We start from the raw sequence: 22,462 nt of genomic DNA on the forward strand, positions 1-22,462 counted from the left end.
CTTCTCAAACTAAGTGAGGGGAGGACTCATTTTTCAGTTTCCAATCTCTTGCAGGTTGACGTGAGGTCCCACCGTACATGCCTAGTACACAGGTTATCCCACACGCTGCTCTCCACGTGAGGTCAACCATTCTGGAGTTGTCTATACCCACTCACTGATCACACAGTGAATATTGCAGCAACATCTCAATGTCTGTGTCTTATTGCTGACCAGGTACAAGTGGCTGGTCTGCACACAAGCTGAGTAGGGTGGTCTGAACTCACTGTACCGCTCCATCTCTGAAACTCTCTTAAATGCAGTATCTTCTTCACAACTCCATTGAAACTGCTTTTGTCATCGTCGCTGATGACCTCCATATTTCTAGTCATTTTGCCTGACCTCTCAGCAGCTTTTGACACAGCAGATCCCTCTTTCTTTCTTGACACACCTTTCTGGGATCTGGGATATCCCTCACACCCCAGGTTTCCGTTCTACCTCACTGCTTTCTTTTTGTTGCCTTTAATAACTTCTCTCTAGTCAAACCCTAAACGATGCAGCTCCTTGGGGCTCAGTTCTCAGTCCTCTGCTTTCCCCTCCCCTTCCCTTTCCCTCCCTTCCTATCTACACTTACTCTGTATATGATTTAATTTAGGCAGAGGCATTACATGCCATTCATATGCTGATGGCTTCTGTATTCACATCTCTGTCCATGACTTCCCCTGAGCTCAAATTCAGACCCTCAAATCCCACTGCCTACCCAACACCTCCCCTTAGAAATGCTATAGCATCTCCAGCTTTAACTTGTCTACACAGAGCTCCTGGGGTTTTCTCCCCACATCTGCTCCTATCCCAGGTCTTTATTATCCAAGTTGAGCATAAGTGTTCACCCTGGACCACTCTCTTTCCTCCCATCTTGTATTCAAACCACCAGCATGTCCCACTGAGTCTACTTTCAGACCAGGACATTTCTTCCGCTTCTACTTCCATTCGAGCTGCTCTCATTCTTGCCTGATCTCTGCAGTGACCCTCCAACTGGTCCCTCTGCTTCCACTCACTCTCACAGTTGGATTTCCACCCAATAGCCAGATGCACCTGCTTAAATTGTAAATCAGACCTTGTCAGTGCTCTGCTCTAAGCCCATAGGGGTGTCCCATCATTCCTGAAATAAGCCCAGCATTCCTTACTATATGACCTGCAGGGCCTCCACGACCAGGCTCGGGCTGGCGATACCACGCTTCCTTCATTTCAGCCACAATGGCCTTTCTCCAATGTCCTGAGCTTGTGCCTATCTCAGCAACTTTCTACTCACTGCTTGTTTTCCTGGAATGCTCTCTCCCAGGCCTCCTCATGCTCTACCTTCTCGCTCCATTCAGTTCTCTGCACAAATATCACCTCCTCGGACAGGCCTCCCAAGACCACTTGATCTAAAATAAAGTGGCCTCCTTTATAACTCTATGTCTCCTTGCCATGCTTTGCATTTCCTCATACTAGTCGTGGGTGCTTGGGATAACAGTTGTTTGTTTGTCATCTCTCTTCTTCACCTGGAGAAGCAGGGACTTTGTCTGTTGTGCTCATCTCTGCATCTCAGGCACCCGGAAGAGTAACTAAAGACTTCAGGTTCCCAGTAAGCATTCACTGATTGAATGACCAAATCAGTGAGTGCTGTTTAGAGGAATGTAAGTCTTAGGGGCCTGATGTCGTCGCTCCCTTTAATTCGATTTCCTATTATGCTCTTCCCAATGGGCTGACAGTATCTCTCTGGATGCCAGGAGTTTCTTCATGTGGAATCGCTGGACGTGCCTATTGATTGAAAGGTCAACAAGCATTATGCTCTAGAATTTTCAATTCTGACACCATTCCTGTGGGCATAACAATAAAAATGCCTTAATTAAAAACACACACAAAAACAAGCTTTGTTGAATATCTATGTAGTAATAGAAATATATATATTTGAGGGAATGCAATTATATTTGTTTTAGCAACTTTCTAGCAAATGTTTGTTGAGCATCTATTAGCTACACAAAACTGTGAGGCCCATGAGAGCAGGGTTTCATGTTGTCCATTACAGTGTTTCCAGATCCTAGAACAGGGCCTGGCATATAGATTGCTCCATGACCATTTGTTGAATGAATGAATGAGGGAAAATCACTATACTGAGGACTGTTTAGGAAGTAAGTCCACTCCCTCTTTCGTAGGCCGTGGCAAAGCCCCAAGGACGATAGGGCAAGCTCATACCTGTCATTGTCTTGTTGGACGTACGGAGGAAGGTCTGTCGTGTGTATGAACGCAGACCCACCTTCTGATTAGCCTGTTTAAAGGGGCTTCAAGGAGAAGTAGGCTTCACAACTTGGCTTTTAAGGATGTGTATGTTTTGACTGGACAAGGCGTGCAGCAAAGAGACTGGCAGGAGTAAAGGTGAACAACAGGGACCTTCCGGATGTGCAGGAGGAGGCGTGTGGCTCCATTGTTTCTGTGCTAAGTCACAGTGAAGATGCATTTAAAAATGGGATAGAGAGCAGAATATGGAGGTGCTTGAATACAAACGCAAAGCCAAATTACATTTTAATTTAAGGTTTATATGTTAAAATCATCATCTCAAAGCCACGTGCGGAACCAGTGCTGTATTTTGGCTGTGGTGCGCAGGGAAGTTTGCCACACGGAGAGGACTGGTGGGAGGGTTGCCAAACACAGGCCAGCCCCAGGGTGTGGGAGGGAGACAGCCTGCCCCTAGGGTGGTGGGGGTGGCAGCGTACTGACCGAGGTGGGAAGATGGATAAAGAGGGCTCTCAGTCGGGATGCTCCAAGCGCGACTGCTGGTAGAGTCAGGTCTAGATTAGCCCTCACTCAGTGGATTTATTGGTAGACAAAAGGCTTGGATGGGTTTGTAGCCTTATATGCTTAATTACTACCCATGCTATTATTTCTTTATTTGAAGCTCTATGAAATTTTCCTTCCTGTAAACTGTGTGACAGAATGGAATCCTTGAAAGGGGGTTTATAGCACCTGATAAGAGCCATTCTGTAGTTGAGTTATCACAGCATGACCCAGGAGACACTGACACTTGGGCTGCAATGCGTGCAGATCAGAGGGCACACCCTGAAAGATTAAGCCATCAACTTAATTCGAGGGGAAGGCAACAATTTTAATTTCTTCTAGTTTTCATATTTCTCTTGAAAGTAAAGCATACAGAAATTAAAAATTGACAGGGAGTTTGGGTTAAGGTTCCATTGTAGTAATCGCCATCTGTTATTTTCTAGCAAATTGAGCTAAATTTTGATTCCCTTTGATATGAACCTGTTTGGGTTCTGTAGTCACCAGGAGAGGAAGGGTTAACCACAGGTATGAAGATTTATAATTTTTGTCATGCAGTGTAGCTAAATTAACCTTAACATGCACAGTATAAAATGGCATCTCCCAAATACCCATTTTCTCTTATTTATGTATATGCTCCATAGAAATCTATGGTATGGTTAGAAAAAATATAAGTTAAAACTTTTATTCCTAGTTGTGAGTTTCCAAAGTCTTTCTTAAAAATCAGCAGAAATTAACTTAGTATAACTTCAACATCAAAATAATGTACAACTCAGTTGCTATCCCACATTCATGGTCTTATTTTTTGTTATGTGACTTATGTGGTTTCTTTTATGCCTTATTTTTTCTTTATCTTTTTTTAAATCTTTTTATCTCTGCCTTTCTCTCCTCACCTTCCACACTTGTTCACACACACCATCTATGTGTCCTTAGATTAACCATTATTTCTTATAATAGATTATTAGAAACTCCTTTGCTTTTGGATGCTGATAAAGCTTTGTATTTCCAAAACTGAAATTGAGATAAGGAGTAAGAGAATACACACACACACACACACACACACACACACACACACACACACACGGTGCCATAAAAATGTATACACATTTTAAGAAAGGAAAATTGTATTAGAATTGTAATATTCAATATATATCAATAACAAAATATCACATTTGACCTCTGCAATTACAAGTGGTCAAGAGGTGCTCAATGTGGTTACCATCAGCGTCCAGACACTTCTGATTACAGCGAACTACTGCTTGAGCAATGCTGACCAAATTGTCCACGTGTGTACATTTTTTTGGGCAACCCTGGTGTGTATATACAGATTGTGACAAACTGGCATTAGCTGAAGTGGCTGATCATTTGTAACAGAATTTTACTAACAACTGACATGAAACCAACAGAAACTCACCAATGGGCTTCTCCGGAGAGTGTTTCTTAATTAACCTGAAATATTTACTGTGCTTATTTTATGCCCTTTCAGAATATGGAATAAGATAAGAAAAGGGTAAAGATGGTTTCTGTCCTTAAAGAATTGGCCATTTCCTTGGGAAATCATGACATAAACAAGTATGAGGAAACAAGTTCTTTTTAAAACTGAGGTATTATAAATTAATAAAAGAAGGAGATAATCTGGGTAATTAATTTAGTTAGATTAAAAACTGAGTTGTTGATGTTCAGAAAAGACATTAAATTTAAAAGTGGGGAGCGAGCAAGCTTTGTTAGCTGACAGCAGGGAAGACTTCCTGCAAGAGGAGAGTCTCCAGCAGAATCCTAGGAGGCATGGATCAGTGCTGGACAGAGATTTAAGGAATGGGTTGGGTATTGGCAGCAATGGTGTGTATGCATGTGTTTGTACACACATGTGCATGTGAGAGCATGTGTACATGCAGCTTGCAGGCTTGGCAGTCATGGTAAATACTGTAAATTTGGAGACTGATCCACAAGTGTGTGGGAGGCTGAGGAGCAAAATTCAGGCAGCAGCAAAGAAGCTTTCAAGGACTCTCAGAGCAAGGCTGTGTGGGGAAAGTTCAGTTTCACATTTTTAGGGAGGCGTTTAGACATGGAAGCTCTTCTTCGGCAGTCATGCTTGTGGCAAACAGCTGGTATGGAGGTAGCAGTGATTGCTGTTATTTCAAACCCCAGAACTGGCTCTAAGTTTTTTATGACATGGAAAGTAAAGCGTTTTAGTTTAAGGCAGGAAAAGATGAATGAAAGAAATACAATGAGGACAGCCTAGTGAGTTCCCTGTCCGTTACAAATGAAGAGATTTACAAAAGGTAAAATTGATGGCTCTTGGTATTCTGATACCAGCCATGTTTTATGATTCTGTAATTATCTGAAACACGCTGCCCAAACCTTGATGTCTGGTCACACGTGGAGGTTTACATGCAGCTAACTGGGTAAAGGCAACATATGTCCTAAGACGATTTGACCAGAATAGAAGGTCCTATCACCCTGCATGAGCAGTGTCAGGAAAAAAACAAAGATCTTTAATTAGTAATCATACTTACAACCTACTCAAATTTAGTCTTCCTTGAGCCCTTCCCCTTAGTCCTTTCAGTAAGCAAAGAAGAATTACGTTTCAGTTCTCTGACTTGTAAATACACACTGTCTTTCAGCTTTCCTGTCATCACATCTGACTGTCCCAGTGATTTGCTGCTGTTTTCCTTATTTTAAAGAGCTCCCATTTCAGACAGCCTTATATTTCTTACTTCACATGTTCCTTCTAAAAAAGATTCCATTTTTAAATGCCGACTGCAGCGACCCCTTGAATGGAGCTTTCGGAAAACTATTCTGGAAGTGGCATAAAGGAATGAAGAAACATGGAAAGGCTTGAAGGAGAAAACTTAGGCTATTGCTGTAGTAACCGAGGGCATGAGAAGATGAAGTCCAGGACCGAATAGTGACCGTTGCAAGGGAGATGAAAGGGTAAAACCGAAAAAGTCCTCATTCATAGGATGGGAAAGTCAAAAATGACAACTTGACAAAAAATCAAAATGGGGGAGATGTTTTAAGAAATTGGAGCAAACCTGTTTGTCATGTTTTGGTAGAGATGCTCGCTTTACTAGATTATTGACAGTAGATTTTTAAAGGAACTCACTAAGTGAAAGGCATAATAAATACAATCTATTATTATGCTCTAGAGAAGTTTTTGCTCAATAAGGAACTTCATGCTAATTTCCACACTCAAACCTGTGGGGTCACTGACTTAAGTCGGTGAAAATCCTAGATGGAGTTGGGCTCTAGCCACGTGGAGCTCCTCAGCCAGAGACCCTCCTCCCCTTGCTTTTCCTGTCTTTATTTTTTCTCATGACTATGGAGTTCAAGATAATGGTTGTTTTTTTTTTTTTATCTCAATATAGATTTATGGCTCTAATTTTTTACTCAAGTAAAAAATTTTCTATTCCTCGTCACGTGGAAGAAGACCTTCATGTGTGTCCCAACACACATGATCTTCCTCCACAAACATTTACCTCAGTCCATTCCTGACAATGACACCCTTCTTTTCCAGGCTCAAGTCCTAGAACGCAGGCGGTTTGGAATGAGGGGGCCGTTGGCAACCACCTGTCAATCTTTTGTTTGAGAGACTAGAAGGAAGGGAGGATCAAAGATGGAAATTGACTTCTGTCATAAGACACGATATGATTTGGACGAAGCTGGGATTTACCCCACACTGACCTGCCTACAAGCTTTAGATAATTTATGTCATTTCAAATGCATGAATGGGAAGGAAAGCAGAAGAACTTGGAAAGTAAAGTAGAGGTCGGAGCAGATTAATATGTACATGCTGTATTGTATGTGTGTCCTAACAGCCTGGCCCACGAGCACCTCCTCGGTCACCTGAAATGAGTTTTTTTATACCAGAAATTTGCGAGGATCAGTAATGACATGACATTAGCTCTGTGTTCCTGAATTCGTGGTGTAATGAACACTATTAACTGAACACGTGGACACAGCCATTATGTGCTTGGCCCTGCATGTTTCTCCCAGGACCGAGTGTCTTCTGTGAAAGTCCAGGAAGATGTTGTAATGACCAGGGCGACCCGTACTGTCTGGGAGAAACGCACCCAGGGCCGGAAGTGCTCATCCCTGGGTGCAGCCAGCTCAGCGCCATGGCTCCAGGCGATCTCTGTTCAATTATGGTAAAATGTTAAATTAGCTGAAAGAGAATTTTTCTGGTTACTTGAATCCGTCTTTTGGACTCCATAAATCATTCACTCATTAAATCATTTACATTAACCCTTCTGTACTAGTCCTCGAGTAACCAGCTCTCAGGAGTCTTCCTGTGCTGTTGTTCCTCATTTGGGTTTTCTTGGTCATTAGCCCAAGGCACCATGAAGGCTCTGACATACAGGAGCTGCGCTGTGTGGGACGAGTTGGGGAAAGAAAAGTACGCTGTGTACCGCCTGTTAGATCAGGACGCCCGAATTCTCCCTCCTTCCGTGGGGAATATCACATGTGTACTAAGTTTTATTTTAAATCTAGAAAAAAGTTCTTTCTTACAAACTGATATTTTAAAAATCTTTATTAAATTTATCGGTGTGACATGGGTTAGTAAAATTATATAGATTTCAAGGGTACGTTTCCCTAGTACATCATCTGTATACGAGTATTGCATTATGTGTTCGCCATCCTAGAGTCAGTTCTCCTTCCATCAATAACTGGTCATTTTAAAGTAACAATTCTTTTTCTAAAGATCATCTATTTTTTTTTTTTTGAATGTTTCTTTTTTCCCCCAACAGGTTTTAGTTGTTATATAAATTTAGTACTATCTTATATTTTTATCATATCTTCAAAAATGATGTGTTAGAACAAAGAATGTTTTTAAGGCCATCCCATCTTCAACCCTTGTCTTGTTGGAAATTGGAGAAGCACATATGAAGTTCGGAATTTCTTTCCAAACCTTCAGTTAACTTTGGCTATTCCAAGAGCAAATCATTCTATTCATGAGTGAGCATGGAATAAATGTCTTATGAGAGTTTGTCGTTTATTTAAAAGAAAAAGAACACATTGCATGGGGCGGCGGGCTTCTGCATGCACGCGACCCTGCAGGGGCAGGCTGTGCCTCCTTTGCAGGTTGGGTCCTGGGGGTTTTGGTCCCCGGGAGGTTGGGCAAGTGATGAACTATGCAGCATCACATCACTTTTATTTTTTTCGCTCTCGTGTAAATGATGACAAATTGCCTAGCTGTAAATTTGAAAGTTCCTGAATGGCACTTTTGTCAAAGGCTTTAGAACAAAGTGCTTACTCGGAGAGATTTTTTCTGTCTTGGGAGCCGGGGTGGAGGGAGCGGGCCTCATTATTATGCATCATGACACAATGCATTATGCATCACGCTTGCTTTTCTGCTTTTTAAACACTTGTTATGGATGATGAAACTAATTTAAATGGACAAACAGGGCGCTCTCCGACACATTCGTCCTGTGATGTCATATTCCTCTTCCAGGGGGCTTCATTGCCACCTCCCATGGAAGCCCCTCGAACATGCATATTTTAACAAGACACTTTAATAATTAGCTTAGAGATCATTGTCAGTCAAGGGGAAATAACCTTTTATCAAAGGTGCCGTGAAAATGGTGTGTTCAGAGAAGAAACAAGTGCTCTGCTTTGCACTTACGCTTGCTTCTTTTCCCTCCTGGCTTTCATACGGAATGAAATACTACAAACGGGGAACAGTGTACAAAAAAGGCAAAGTGTGGGTGTGGAAGGGGAAGCCAGAGCTGTCAAATTGTTAAGACAAATGGGGCTTAGAGAATCCTAATTAAACCTGAAATTGCTTAGAAATCGGAAGTATGTATTCCTAGTCGTTGGCACCAAGAAAAAAAATCTAATTTACTGCATATCTTTAAATAAGGATAACCCATTATTTGGCCGTCCGAGATTTCAATCCTTACCTATTGCATAGGTGAGTGTAGTGAATTTAAATGCTGGGAAATCCACCTCCAGGGTTCAGCATCAGATAAAACAGGGAAATTCAAAAAGGAGCAGAGCTGGCAAGTAGGTGTAGATTTTGCTTTTAAATTTTCTTCCCCAGGGTGTATTCTGGTTATATCCTGGGAAAATTTTAGCATGTTTGAACCCTCAGAAATATTTGAGTATTTGAAAAATAAATGCAGGTATGTCTTCTCAAGACTCAAGGACTATGTTCTCAAGAAAATAGGTTTGTTCTGAAGGCAGTCCTATTGTGTTGCTTAAAAACAATAAAATGCTCTCCGCTGGGCTAGGACTTTGGTTCCTGGGAAGATGCTGGGTTCTCTGTTGCAAATGATGACCAGGTCCTCTCCTGTCATTACGCCTCTTGATGGGGCTAACGACCCCTCCCCTTCTTTTTTAATTTGGGAGGCAGGAAACATGAGCAGCATGTTGAAGTCTTGAATTCATCATCACATAGTTAGGGGTAGAGCTAAGGGCAAACCACGACCATTTTTCCGCCTTTGCCCAAGCTTCAAATCTCACTACCCCTCTCTCTATAGGACTTTGGCTTCCATTTATTTAAAATGCCCTTTTGACACAAGAGCCCCACCCTTTACTTCTTTTTGCTACTTTTTAAAGTTGTTTTCATGGTGGATTGGCAGAAGTGATAGACAGAGGGTCAGGAGCTGAATCTTCTATGTCTGGTTGAGTCTCTAACAGGGGGACCACATAGGGTCTCAGCCAGGTGGCCTCATCGGTGGTGGTGACCACAGCACAGCAGATATAACAGTGATAGCTACAGACCATGGAGTGCTTTCTGTATGCCGGGCACTCCTAAGACCTTCATTATCACATTGAAGTCCCACAGCAGAGAGTTAACTCACATTAAAGCTCTCTGCCCTTTACAGATGAGTAGACTGAGTCACAGGCAGGTTGAGAAAATTGCCGCATGCCACTAGAGATGGGTGTGCAGTTTGACTTAATCTGAAGCCCCACAATCTGGCTTACAATGTGTATCATGTACACCACACAAAGACACCGTGAAATGCAAATCAAATGGTCCCAAATGCGTGTGAAAATACCTTGAAAAAGAACACATATCTGGTGTCTGCCACTCAACTCTTAGTGCCACTTTCTCAGGATTTCATTTGCGAAACACGCATCATTGCAGCTGCTCTACAAGACATTGGTGCTCATTAAGTGGAAGAGATTTGATTAGCATCGGAAAATTTTGCCTTTTAATTTTTCCAGCAGAGGTCGGTGCCCACGTTATCCTGGGAGATAAAGGGACCTACATTTGCTCGTCTTCACTGCATAGGTTCTTGTGTCTCAGGGAGGGAGCAACCTGCCTTTGAGGAATTATCTACGTCAGTCCAGGTTGTGGGCTCTGGGAGTGGAGCCTGCTGGTTGAAACAAATGAGCTTTGTTTAGGGGGAAAATAGCCTTATTTATGGTGGTCTGTCCAGGCCTATTCATCCTGAGAAAATTACCAGATGAGAGGCACCTCATAGTGTACAAATATAATTTAGATTGAGGTTGCTTTAAGATTGCTTTTCTTTCTTTCTTTTCTTTTTCTTTTTTCTTTGCAACTAGAAATAAACAAAATGGTGACAACCCGAAGGCTGAGATTGATAACAATAGGTCTCTTTTCTCCATTCAGTCTCTAAACTGTCAGCTGTAACTGCCTGCCCCATCACAGCGCTGCAGCAGTTGAGCTTTTTCCTGCAGAAGCAGATCAAGTCACGTGTGGAATATTTGATACGTGGCTCTTTTCAAATGCTGGTTTTTGTTTGTGCTTTTTTTGAACTTGTAAATTGCCATCACATTTTAAACCTTGCAATTGCCTTACAGATTGCTGTTTTTAATTAATAAGAATATGCGATGACTAGACCTTCGCAGTATTTTCTTTTGCCGTTAAATAATTGCAGTTCAGTGTGTGAAGCACCTGGACATTGCGGTTATCTGATCGACTTCTTTTTAACTGGATCGCCTAGTTGACTTGTGTGGCTGGTCCTAATGCTTTTATTTATGCTGGTACAGCTGCAAGAATGTGGTTCTAAGTCAGTCAATTCCATCTACTGGTCACCATCTCAACTTATTCTTTCCTTATATCCCTTTCCCTCTCTACTCCAAGATGAACTAAAATCTCTCCATGTCGTTGAGCTGTTTATTTGTCAGTGTTGCTCCTGAGCCGTTAGTACGAACACAGTAGAGATAAACAGCTCCCTTCCTCATCGTTGCACATTCTTTATGTGAGCTCTAAAAATAGGTATTAGATGTAACTGAGAAAAGCAGTATTTCTTTTTTCATAGCACATCTTTTCAGGGGAGATTTCAGCACTTCTAACTTCGGTCCTTTCTCTACTACACTGAGACGGGGCTCCCACACTGATTACTCTTAAAATTTCAGTGACCATACTGGTAAAGCTTGAAGCGGTTTCACTTGAGGTTAAACATTGAAAAAGTTTTCTAAAAGGGTTCTGAAGGGAGCAATTGGATGTATACACAGCTGGAGAGTCTGCATGGTTCTGTGGTTCTTCGTGTGTAGGAGAATCGCTCAGTTGGCACACCGAGCCCCTAGTTTGGGGGCACAAATAAAGCTGTTTTTCAGCACGCTCCAGTTACATCCTGGTCACACATGCTTATTAGTGCCTTTGCTTTCGGCTTCCTCTTGGGTATTATGCGGTCTCTTGGCTGCACCAGTGACTTTCAGCTGTGTCTATGTGACCACTGGAAAATTTCAAGTGACCAGAAGATTCAGTGAGTCAGGCCTGCCCCATCCCTCTGTCTTCATGTGCCAGTTATTTGGATTAATGACTGCATGTTTGGTCTCCCTGGCTTCTGTTCTCTTGCCCAACTATGATCTTTGGGTCAAAGAGATAATGGATTCAATTTCAATCAACTCATCTCCAGCCTTTTGTAGAATGAAATGGTGTTTCATTTCTGCTGTTTCCATTGTCTCTCCTACTATTTAATATGTATTTGTATGCTTTTTATGCAAATGAGCTTTGTTTTTTTCACTTTCTCTACCTTCTTATCTCTCTCTTGACACGTCAAAGCCAAATTTCCCTGAAGACATGTCTACACTCACTGACCCATGTCTTTACCTTGCAGTGGCCCATCACCCAATTTGCCAGCTCCAATCAGACCTTTCCCTTCACTAAACAGTTTGCTCCAAGGTCTCCAATGACTCCCATATTGCCAAACTCATGGGCAGTTTTCAGGACTCACAGTACTTTTCAACACTGATGACCGCTTCCTCCTCATTGAAGCAGTCTCTTTGGCTTCCAACTTCCTCACGCTCTTGTTTTCTCTTGTTTTTTTCCTAGTCTCTGTCTCAATCTTCTCTGCCAGTTCACGCATGGCCTTTAAGTGTTAGGATTCATTAATGCTCAGCTCCAGGCTCTCCTCTGTCTTTGTTCTCTTTCCCTAGATGATAAAATGCATGCCCATAACACTATTTCCAGCTCTGCTCTGAGTTTCAGACCTCTATATTCAATTGTCTAGACATATCCACTTCTCAAAGTTACTTGTAAAGCTCATAGGGCAAACCACATTCCATCTTTTCCCTCTGTCCTCCACAACCATTCCATAAGAATGTGGGCAAAAATTGTTCAGATGTATCCATAAAGAGAGCACGGGAGGTTGGTAGGAATTCAGGTGTCATGGGAGTCCTGGGTATGATTGTTTGTTGAGAGCTGTGGTGGCAGGGACAGTTGTCTGGGTGTTAAGGGACAGTGCATGGGTGCAGCACATGACTGAAGATGTGAGTACAGGGTCACCTGAGAAGACTGGGTTGGCCATGGCCATCTTTCACATACTCTGGTTGGTGGTCTTTGACCTGAGTACCCACAGTGAAAGTGAAAGGTTTGTTTCCTTTTAAGAGTGGCTATTTGGGGTAAGGCAGCTGTGAGGTCGAATGTCAAGGATTTCTGTCCATCATCTATTGGCTGTATAATCTCAGTTACATGGCTTCCTGCCCCTCTCAGGTTATTTCGCCCCATCTAAGGAAAACTTTACTCTCCAGTCATTCAACAACATTTTCCCTGCATACCTCACAGCCTTTTCTTGTTCTATTGGCCTTCCCTTATAAGCCATCTCTTCTGCTCCCCAGTACCAGGAGACTGGGGGATGGAGAAAACATTCTGTTTTCCCCGAAGCACTGATGCCTCAGGTGGGGAACACAGTGGTTGTGAATCACAATCCAAAATCAAGTTGGACTTACAGTGGTCCCACATGCCTGTCCCATCAGAGATCCCACATGAGGCTTCATCAGGAAATCTACTTAGCCTGACTCAGCCCAAAAGAAGTTTATGTGGAAGACACAGATTTCTCAAGGTTCCTCAAGATGAGACAGTAGGGCCAGACCAGAAAAGGGACCCACGCTGGGCTAGCTGCTCTCTCGGCCTCCAGGCTCACAGTGTTTCATGCTGTTTCTCTCAGTGTGCCATCATCCTTCTCTCTCTGCAGACCTCCTTTATCTACTTCTCTGGAAAGTGCCACCTGCTCTGCAGTTCCAGGCCCCCTTCCCAATTCCTGAAGGAAAGAGTCTTTTCCTGCTTAGGCCCATCTTTGGATGAAATAGAAATCTCTTGATTGTGTACTTTGTCCTTATGATTCATGTTGGTGAGCTTGTGGGAATAATTAAGTCAACTAAAATTCACCAAGCATGATTAAGCATTTGGTGGGTATCAGACACTTGACTGAGGGAAGTCAGGATTTCTTGTTGGAGGGCAAAAGTTTAAAAAAGAAACGCTCACTTGAAATGGCGGCTCTCTAAAATGTGGAGTCTCCGGTACTAACTTGGGGTTCTGGGTAATACATAACGCCCTCAAAAAGTCAATCTATGCTTCAAATATCATGGGGAGGGCGCACTCTTTCTTCCTCCGCAAGTCTGCATGTTATAGCACGAAATGGTGAATTCATTCTTTTGTTGGCAAACGCCCACTGGAAAGGATTTCTGAAACCTGACCAAGGGCACAGTAAGCCTGTGGTTTTATCTGACGATTGGCTGTACCACGCTCTGTTCATTTAACCTAGTGACATGCCCTTCCCTGGGGGCTCCATGGCACCTAGCGAGTATTTCCTACACCAGTCATGGTACAGCCTGTCATTTCAAACTTGCAATGACCCTGAGTAGATGATTTTATTTTTATTCCAGTTGTACAAGTTGTACAGTTGTACAAAACCGAGGTGAAGGGAAGTCAAAGCTGGGGCAGCAAGAAACTGATGGGGCCAGGATCCAAACCCAGAGCACTTGGACCCCAAAGCCCAACACTCTACCCACCCACCTAGGTCCTGGTTTAAAAAGCTACCCATCAGGAGTAGTGGTTGGGCCTCCAAGGACCACGTTCCATGCTCCTTTTCAGCCAAACTTCAGAGAAAAGTTACACTCCTCTAAAATGAAAAGCAGCTTCAGTTGTCTTCTCTGTTCACAAGTTCAGCCACGTGGCCATAATCCGACAGTTTCAATGGAGGGTCCAGCGGCCTCTGGCATTGTGAAGCAGCGGCCTCTGGCATTGTGAAGCAGTGGACGGATGGCTGCCCCTTCTGGAGCGTCACTGTCCTCTGACCCCAATTCAGGAGGCCACACCACATTCACTGCTGATATGTTTTTTTGTTTTTTTTTCTCCAAAGACTGACTTGCTGGGTCTTTAGCTAAATGTCATGTCTGCTTTTCACACCCAAGTCATCCCACTTTTCCTGGATGCTGTGCTTGTCAGTCACTTGCAAGGGGCCATTTTGAAGGAAGGGTTTTGTGAAATGTTTTCTTAAAGCATTATTTTAATGTCCTGAAAATGTCTTTTTTTCACCTCTGCCAGAGTTCAATTCAACAAATAATTGTTGAATGATCACTATAGGCAAGGGACTCCGCTGTGAATATAACAAAGATGAAAATACCAGTTGACAAGAAGCATGAAGTTTGATGGACACAGACACATGTCAGTTAACACCAGTGGGTGGGGTCTGTGTAGGGTGATCATAGGCTCAGTTCATTGGCCACTTAGCTACTTTTAATTTTATTTTTAGCATCTTGATTGAGGTCTAATTTGCGTAGTGTATGATTCATTTATTTTAAGTGCACAATTTGCTGATTTTTAGTACATTTACAGAGTTGTATGAGTATTACCACAATCCATTTTTAGAACAACCCCAAAATACTTCTCCACCATCCAAATTTGCAATCACTTCCTATCCTACCCCCAACCCCAAACCTTGGGCAACACCCCCTGCTCTATTTTCTTTATAGATTGGCCTTTTCTGCTTCACTCACATAAGTGAAATCATATAATATGTTGTCTATTGACTGGCTTATTCACTTAACGTCATCATGTTTCTGAGGTTCGTCCGTGCTGTAGCATGTATCAGGGCTTCATTCCTTTTTATAGCCATGTGATGTTCTATCATATGGATGTAGGACATTTTGTTTATCTGCTCTCCAGTTGATTGGTATGTGCATTGTTTCTAGTTTTTGGTTGAAAATAATTAATGCTGCTATGAAAATTTGTATGCACGTTTTTGTGTGGACCTACGTTTTCATTTCTCTTGGGTCTATACCTAGGAATAGAATTGCTGAGTCATATGGTAAAATTAGGTTTAACGTTTTAAGAAACTGCCAAATTGTTTTCCAAAACAGGCGCACCATTTTACATTCCCAGTGTCTGAGGATTCCAATTTCTCCACATCCTTGTCAACACTAGTATTATTTACTGTTTTTATTAGAGCGATTCTACTGGATGTGAAGTGGTATCTCATGGTGGTTTAATTTGCATTTCCCCAAAGACATAACGTTGAGCATCTTTTCATTGCACTTACCAGCTATTTGTAGATATTTTTAGGTGAAATGTCCATTCAAATCCTCTGTGTATTTTTTCCTATTGTTTTTTTAAAGAACACTGTAGAGAAAGTCGAGCAATGTGGAAGTCTGCAGATATGGTGATTAGTTTTAGAAATCAGCAGCAATGCAGTGTGCCCTACATTCTGGATTGTTCTGAACCTGGTTGTTGAAATCCATCATCGTACCTCTACACCTCAACAAGCACAGTCGGGTCTGAGACCTCCTCGGTCTATACCACAGGAGCAGAGGGGTGCCCTGGAGGGGGTGCAGGGTGCGTTGGCTATCTGGTGTGCTCTCTGCCCCTAGCAGATGCTCTCAGTGCACACGCAGGTGCCCAGACCTTTCTGTGTCAGTGTGATCTGGAGATTTCCAACTGCCAGTATCTGTCTCTTACTGCCTGTGGGATTTTCCCACAAGGCTGGTCTGTCCAAATAGGGTAGGCTGGAAGTGCCAGAGAATTAACTCCCCCCCCTCCACCCCGCAGCAGCCCTCCACCAATAACTGATGATCGGTGGTGGTACGTACCTAATCAGTCCGGGTTCCTATTGCACAACAGTGTAGGCATAGTGGTGTATCAACAACAGAAATGTGTTTCTCACAGTTCTGGAGGCTGGAAGTCCACGATCAGGGTGCCACTATGGTTGGGTCCTGGGGAGGCCCTTTTATGGGTTGCAGTCTGCTGAATTCTTGTTTCCTACATGGCAGAAAAAGAGGCCAAGAGAGCTCTCTGGGGTCCTTTTATAAGGGCACTAATCCCATTCATAAGGGCTCCAAACTCGTGACTCAATAACCTCGCAATGACCCACACCTCCTAATACCATCATATTAGGGGTTAGGATTTCAGCATAAGAATTGCTCAAACATCCAGAGCATTGCAGTGTATAAATAACCTGGCTCCCTCAAACCACAGGTAAGACTTCTGAGGTATGTATTTTGCACAATTTTCTCGAGCTTCCCCACAAGATGAAGCTTCAGGCCCATTTTTACAGCAGCTGTTACAACGCACCCACCCCAGGTGGCAGGACAGTAGATATCTTGCAATTCAACCCTTGATTAGCATCCGCCTCTGGAGAGCTCCAAGACACTGCCTCTTGTTCAGTGGTATGGGCTACTTGTCCTGCCCTGGGACATGGTGACAACTGTGTCCTCTTGCCTCCACTGTGGTCACGGTCATGCTACCTTGGGGCATGCTGGACGTTATGATATGATCCTAACATTCCAGAGCTGAGTGCAAACAAACACCCTTAGGATCAGGCAAGGGTGTCATCTAGTGAGGAGGGAGCATCAAAGATTGTTCAAGACCAGTCAGGTTGACTCTGGGAATGGTCAACAGAGGGGGTGTAGGACAATCTCTGGGTGTAAACTGGAGGCTAGATACAGGTTGAGGAGACTGGATTTGGTGGCCCAGGGGTCATGCCACTACACGAAGCAGAGGGGCAGCACTCTGTGGGTGGCATATGCTCTGGAGATGATTTTGACCCCCACTGAGCAGTAGGTGAATGTGTAACCCCCAGAGTCTTCAATTGTAAGATTGTAACAGTGTGTGTGTAAAGGCTGGGCCTGGCTAGGACCTCAAGGTGAAAGGTCCTCCTTGGTGGGTGTATTTGGGTCCACTGATCTTCCTGAGGCGTGGTGACTAGAAGTAGTGACTAACTGAAGGACAATTGGGATGGGGCCGCCATTGCGTCAGTGTTTTAGCAGGAAGGTTTGATATCTTAGGTCAGTTCCAGGGAGACAGATCAGGGAGGGTTTGCATGTGGGACATTTGGTGGGGGAAGCTCTCAGGAAACAAAGCAGTGAGGCTTGGGCAGAGAAGGAGCTGCTGTGAGATGCCACCAGAGCCTCAGCCGACCCCGAAAGACACTCTGAGCTGAGTGCCCCTCAGAGTTGTCCGACTTGAGCTTGGTCCCCACAGCTTGTTTGACCAGCCATTGGATGAGCACTGTCTCCAGTGAAGGGGCTTCTTTGGGTTGAGGTGGATTCTCTAGAGAGACTCAGCTGTGAGCTCCCAGCAGGCAACATGCCCTGCAGGGAGGGGGTGAGTACCTGAGACCTGAGGTGGGAGGCTGGGCAGCAGATTATAGCGTCCCTTACAGACAACAAGCGCCAAACCGTGTCACCCAGTGAGCAGGAAGCCGAAGGGCGCTGGTGGCTTGTGCAATGCAGCGTCTCACAATCATTTGCTGCAGCATATGAAGATGCCCCTTGGGGCGATGTTAGAAGGGGGGTAGGACATGTCCCTCCTCACCACCACCCTCAGCCTGTTCATTCCTGTCCTCTCTTCTCGCCTGCCCCACCAGCGTTTGGCCACTCTGTGGTTCTGGCTCTGCTGTTACTTCTCCATCGACGAACAACATGCCTCCCTTTAATTTTGTTGTGACTTCTGGGCCTTTATGTGGTCAGGCCCTGTGAAAGAGTCAAGGTTTCCCCCTTCTCGGTGTGCTAGGAGAGAGCTGGGAGGGCTGTGGTTACTCGTGAGGACTGAGGAGGTCCAGGAGCGGACTGGAGCTGCCCAAGGGGCATGGACAGGAGGTGTTCCCCAGGGGGTGTGAGGGCAGGAGGACCAAGAACCTGCAATTTGGTTGATGACAGTTAAGGGTAATCAAAAGACCAAGGACAGGAACCAGTGCCTAAGCGGCCATCCAAAGGCTCAGGAGGCTGGCCTGGAAAAAGGCAGGTATGAGAACCTGTGTTTAGATGGCAGGTTTATAGGACATGGATGGTTTCCTTACAGTGAAGGAACTGGGCACCATATGGTTAGGTGGTCAGTCAGCAACAGAGGTCAATAATAATAAACCACTAATCAAATATTTATAATGCTTTTCATTATATGTTACCTTGGGTCTGCTATGCAAGAATAATTTCTTATGATGATAAGGCTAATGGGAACCCACCCCTTGCCTGCATTTGTGCATATTGTAGCATTTGTACACTTTCTGGACCTCATCATTGTCAAAATGAAGGATGAGTTTTGACCGCCTTCAAGATTTGGAAATAAATGATGTCACTTTTTCGCCAAGGTCATCCAAAGCTATTTGTGTAGCTATTCTACATTTATAATACAAGAGCTAGAATGAAAGTTTAAATATTATCAGGTACCCACCAGGTACATTTGTAGAAATGAGTACCTACAGGATTGGGCATTGTGGGAGTTGGGTGCCACCCACATGGCCCTGCTCCTGTGGAGCTGACACTAAAGAGCTATATGAACAATGGCAGCATCTCAGAGTATGTCAGCGACAAAGTAGACTGTGCGTTAGGAAAACATAGTGGGGGACTTAATGTAGCCTGTGGGTCACGCAGGCCAGTCAGACCAGCTTCAGTTGTGACAAGGCATCCAGGATTATAAACTTGGCATGCTGAAGGAACTGAGGAAAGGTCAGCAGGGCTGGAGTGCAGAGGAGGGGGCTATACCAGGCGGAACCCCAGCAGGAAACAGATGGCACTCTCAGGTGAGAAAACATTGGGAATGTTTAATAAAGCGACCATTTACAAGGCTATGGGCTGGATGTCCGGAGAGCATAAAGGATGACGCAATGCCCTGGGTCCCCTGATGGCTAACTTGTCACTGTCCATGAGCCTGGTGGGGTGAGGGGATGGCGGAATGGTTCCCAGAGCCTGGAAGGAGAGATCCGCTTTGACAAGAGGAGTGACCCTTGGCTGATGGGTGCCACAGGAGACTCATGAGGAAGTGAGCCAGAGGACTCCACTCTTTTACTCACCTCTGATCTGGGGGGGCTCCCACTGCCCAGAGCCCATCGGAAGTCAGAGGGCAGGGGCGGCTCATTGGTGTAGTCGATACTGACCAGATTCATGGGCCAGAGAACAGGGTGGAGACAGGCTATGGATGAACAAACAGAAGGGATCTTCCCGGAGAGAGGGAGGGTGGCACAGAAGTGGGCAATGGCCAGACTGTAGTTCATATTAAGGATTAACTCTTAGTCAAAGGCCACTGGGCAATTATTAAAGCGTTTAAGAAAGGGGGTGTTGTGACCATATTATTATAGGAAGGTAAAGAGGTAGCAGAGTAGAGGAGGGATTTGAGAAGAGCAGGAGTGGATTCTGGAAGGCCATTTATGCAGCTGTCAAAGTTCACTAGGAGACATGATGGGGGCCAGGACGAGGGCTGAGCCACGCAGCTGAGGACAAGTGGCCAATTCGAGATATATTTAGGAGAGTCCAGTGTGGACAGCTGGGTGGACGTGCCTTTCACTGATAAAGGGAACGATGGAGTCTGAGCAGCTTGGGGAGTGAGGAAGGAGGAAACGTAGGTTCACGTGTGATCCTGGTCAGTTTGAAATGCCTGTGAATACATTGGAGTATCAAAGAGCAGGTGAAGGTGTAGGTGTGGAACTCAGGAGACCGGCTTGGGTAGAGTGGAGAGCTGGCTTAGATGGTGAATTAGGCCATGGGTGTGGCCGAGATCTCTGAAGAGCAAGTGTAGAGTGAATTGCATAGAGGGACTCAAAACCCTAAAAACACCAACATCTTGGGATTAGGCAAAGTGAGGTGACTCAGTAAAGAAGACCGAGAAACAATGGCCATAAATGGTAGAAGATCAGCAGGGACAGGGCGGGAAGTAGGGTAGAGTGGGCTGCAGAGTGACTGGGAAGTGGAGAAATGGAGCCCGGGATGTGTGCATGTCCTCAGGGAAGGCTTGCTGAGAATGGGGAGGGGCCAGATAGGTCAGTCGTGGCGGGGGTGTGAGGGCAGAGGAGAGCCGGACTCAGTGAGAGGACCTGAGCATGTTTAAATGCTGACCCCTCAGTGGAGAATCAATGGCAATTGAGAGGACAAGGACCCAGGAGTAACCCAATCATTCATTGAGAGAAAATTTGGAATGAGGAGGAAGCCAAAGCCTTGCCATCCTAAGAGCATTTCTCCCCGGGCGTCATCCCCTTCCGGAAGAACAACGTCTGCGCTTCCACTTACAGGAAGGTGCGCGGACTCAGCACCACAAGGCCACAGCCACACTCAGAGCCCCAGGGGCCTGTCTCCCATCTCTGCAGACACAGCCAGAAGAGCACCTCGCATGGGACAGGACGTTGTCTCCACTGTAACCCAAGCGAGGGGAGGACGGATCAGATCCTGGCACATTGGTAGAGTTGGTGGTGGAGGTGAGGCGGTTCAAGGCATTTTTAACTGAGTATATCTCTTCTCTATAAAGGCGGAGGGAAGACTGGCTCCTGAGCGTGAGGGGTCTGAGGTGTAGGGAGGTGAGAGAAGGTGAAAGGGTCATTTTGGCGAGCAGGAGAGGCCCGTGTAGGTTAGTGACCATGCGTTTGTTCTGACACGAATCTTCCCAGTTGTGTGATTTTTGCGAACACTCAAGGGTCCAGATGTGGGCGTGAAAGTAGCTTTTCCCACCCTCCCATCCTCTCTCCCTCACTCTCTTCTTTCCTTACTAATCTGTCCAAGTTGGAGTTCAGTACGTACGTGTCTGTATATTCTAAGATCCCCAAACAACTCAGAAGTTTGGGGATCATAGAAACACAAATATGTCACCTTTATAGGTGATGAACACATGAGGAGAAAGAGAAGGGAAAGGCTGGAGGCCTGAGATCGGTTATTAGTGTGTGTTGCAAAAAAAAAAAAAAAAGTCTCAGGACGGATTCTGCGTCCTGGTCCTGCCACATCAGAGAACTTAAAGCTTTTATATTTTTCTTTAACAGATTTTTAGTCACCTCTGTTGGCTGCTTCAGTTGTTTTCTCAGCCTTGGGGAGGCGATGAGGTGGCACACGTGGGCTCACGTGGCAGGTGGTCTCGTCCTTTCACTGCCCTGTGGGCAGAGAGAGGCCATATGAAAGTCACAGCCATCATTTGCATTTGTAAAGCGAAACCCAGGGATCACATCTGTGTCTACCATATGGCAGATGTGCCGTATGTGTTTTTAAAAACATCTGAGTTGTCAGCTGTGCAGCACTCATTCCAGACCTGGGGAAAGAGCAAGAGACTTATGAATGCGCATTCCTTTTCCTCCTAGAAATCCACTTATCTGACTTACCTTCCGTTTAATTCGCATGAAGAGAATCACAGTTTGTCATGATTCTGAAATGTCGACAACAACTACCAAATGCTGCTTTCTGAAGAAGGACCCTGGAGGCCGGGCCGAGCGGGGCTGGCTGGTGGGTGTGCTTGGCTGAATAACGCTGCCACCTCCCCTGGGGTGCTCATGCCTAACCCCCGGAACCCGTTGATTATCTTAGGTGAGGAAGTCATTTTGCAAATGTATTTCAATTAAGATTTTGGATGTGGGGAGATTATTCTGGGTTATCTAGTAGGCTTGATCTAATCACAGGGATCCTTGGAGGAGGGAAGCAGGATGTCAGAGGGACAGTAGGAGATGTGATGATGGAAAAAGAGGTTGGAGCAAAGTGAGGAGGGGGTCACAAGCCAAGGAATGGAGGTGACCTGGAGAAGCAAGGAAACAGATTCTCCCCAGAGCCTCCAGGGGGAGCACAGGTCAGCTGACACGTTGACTGGAGCCCCATGAATCTGATCTTGGACTTCTTGCACCCATAACTGTAAGATAATAGATGTGGTTTTTTCTTATTGTTGTTATTGTGGGTTTATTCAGAATGGTCATAGAATGTCCTCCTTTTTGGTTGGAATTTTAAAGAGCTACTGCATTTACAAACTTTCCATACTATTTAACAAGCAAGCATTGTCACGTTGGGATTTGAGGAAGCCCAATAGACATCACCGTTCTCTACTAACTTGCCTTTTTATTTTTTTTATATTTTTTTTATTAGTGTTAGGTGTGCAAACCAGCATAATGATTAGACATTTAAAAAATACGGAACGTTTCGTGAATTTGTGTCATCATTGCGCAGGGGCCATGCTGATCTTCTCTATATCGGTCCAATTTTAGTATATGTGCGAAGGGAGCACGATTTGTGTTGTTTTAAGCTAGTA

The 22,462-nt window shown here is 44.6% G+C and overlaps 1 protein-coding gene and 1 pseudogene across 2 annotated transcripts in view; one reads left to right on the plus strand and one right to left on the minus strand.

Annotated features, from left to right (window-relative positions):
- The window catches only part of DSCAM (DS cell adhesion molecule), a 639,055-nt gene that overhangs the window by 18,659 nt on the left and 597,934 nt on the right, over nucleotides 1-22,462 (plus strand). The gene's annotated exons all lie outside the window — the stretch shown is intronic.
- Nucleotides 22,338-22,438, minus strand: LOC141568189 (U6 spliceosomal RNA; annotated as a pseudogene).

This window comes from Rhinolophus sinicus, chromosome 17 (assembly GCF_057876585.1).
Source record: "Rhinolophus sinicus isolate RSI-liver-muscle chromosome 17, RSI-T2T, whole genome shotgun sequence".
Lineage (NCBI taxonomy): Eukaryota > Metazoa > Chordata > Mammalia > Chiroptera > Rhinolophidae > Rhinolophus > Rhinolophus sinicus.